This window comes from Piliocolobus tephrosceles, chromosome 4 (assembly GCF_002776525.5).
Source record: "Piliocolobus tephrosceles isolate RC106 chromosome 4, ASM277652v3, whole genome shotgun sequence".
Classification (NCBI taxonomy): domain Eukaryota; kingdom Metazoa; phylum Chordata; class Mammalia; order Primates; family Cercopithecidae; genus Piliocolobus; species Piliocolobus tephrosceles.
In genome coordinates, this window is record NC_045437.1 from 136,538,136 (window position 1) to 136,540,282 (window position 2,147).

Here is a 2,147-nt window from a genome sequence, read left to right on the forward strand (position 1 = left end):
TGAGGGACTGGGCATGAGTTAAACAAGAATCCGGACTGAGGGAATGCACTGTGTGTGGTGTTCTGTGTAGGAATGACGTAAGTATGTGCATGAATTGATTGTTTCAACAAATATTTACTGAATACCTAATGTGTCAGGTACTGTGCTAGGCACTGAGGAATCACGGTGTAGGTGTACTGGGTTTCTGCCCTCATGAATCTTACAGTGTGTGGGGGAGGAAGGGAAGGGAGGGAGAGTAAGGTGAAGGATGGGAATGAGAGCCATTGTTGGGGTGGCACATGCAGATAAGGACATATATCCCAACAGAGACCCATTTCCTTGCAATTTGCTCCCCCAGGTTTGCCTCTTGGTTCTGTTCCTCCTATTCAAGCTTCTGCAAACCAGTAGGTAAACACAGACTTCTGGAAGCTGCTGATGGGCTCAGGGAGCCTGCTTGTCAGAGTGGAGGCCTCATTGAAAGCGATGCGCCTCAGCTTATCCCTTGGGTGATGTTCCCTTTTGGTGTGGGTCTTTTATCTACTAGCTCAGTGCAGACAATTGATGCTAATCCAATCTTCTGGGACCAAATGAAACAGCCTGCATTTAAAGGGCTGGAGCTCTCTTTTCTGCTTACCAAGCGACCTACATAATCACTCTCACCCTGGCCTGCTTGGGAGGGCACTGACGTTGACAAAGCCCAACCAAGTACTCTCTCGGCTAGGAACTGGCTACAATTTCTCCTGAGCTTGCCAAGCAGCGAGGAGACTGGGGCAATGGGAACCTGGCCAAGGATTCCAGAGGCCTGGTTCTCGCCCCAGATCTGCAATGAACTCCCTATGTGACTCTGGGAACGTCTATTCCCACTACTACCATACCACCATCCTCCAAGCCTCAGTTCCCTCAACGCTTTTTCTTTCTCTTTTCTTTTTTCTTTTCTCTCTCTCTCTCTCTTTTTTTTTTTTTTTTTTTTTTGATTGCAGTCTTTCCCTGTCACTCAGGCTGGGGTGCAATGGCACAATCTCAGCTCACTGCAACCTCCGCCTCCCAGGTTCAAGTGATTCTCCTGCCTCAGCCTCCCGAGTAGCTGGGATTACAGGCATGTGCCACCATTCCTGGCTAATTTTTTGTATCTTTAGTAGAGATGGGTTTTCTTTTTTTTCTTTTTTTTTTTTTTTGAGACAGAGTCTGACTCTGTCGCACAGGCTGGAGTGCAGTGGTGCGATCTCCGCTCACTGCAAGCTCCGCCTCCCGGGTTCATGCCATTCTCCTGCCTCAGTCTCCTGAGTAGCTGGGATTACAGGCGCCCGCCACCACGCCTGGCTAATTTTTTTTTTTTTTTTTGTATTTTTAGTAGAGACTGGGTTTCACCATGTTAGCCAGAATGGTCTCGATCTCCTGACCTCGTGATCTGCCCACCTCAGTCTCACAAAGTGCTGGAATTACAGGCGTGATCCACCGTGTCCGGCCTAGCTTTTTTTTTTTTTTTTTTTTTGGGAAGTTTCACCCTGTCTTCCCGGCTGGAGTGCAGTGGCACTCATCATAACTTTGAACTCCTGGGCTTAAGCAATCCTCTGCCTCAGCCTCCTAGGTAGCTAGGTCTACAGGCCTGCCCCACCATGCCAGGCTAACAACAACAACAAAAAGTAGTTTTTTGTAGAGATGTTGTCTTGCTATGTTGCCTAGGTGGATCTCAAACTCCTGGCCCAAAGCAATCCTTCTTTGGCCTCCCAAAGCACTAGGATTATAGGTATGAGCCACCGTGCCTGGTCAGTTTCCCCATTTGCAACATAAGGAGGTTGAACCAGACCATCTCCAAGGTCCTTTCCTGCTCCAAGATTCTGGGTCATTCAATAACACAGCTCATACTTTCTATCACAGCCTAAAAAAGTCTCCAAGACAACTCCAGAACTCATATGATGGGTGTGAAAACTTCTCATGATGGTTAATAGCATAGGGATGTGTGTGTATGTGTGTGTGTGTGTATTTCAACATTACCAAGACATATTAAATTTAAAAGTCAAGTTACAGGATGGTTTCTGTGGTGTCATACCACATACATGTGTTACATACATACTTTACATATGCACATGCCTAGAATTTTCGCATATCTCTGGAAGGGTACATAAGAGCCTGGTAACCTTGGAGGAAGGGAACTGGGTGTCCAGGAA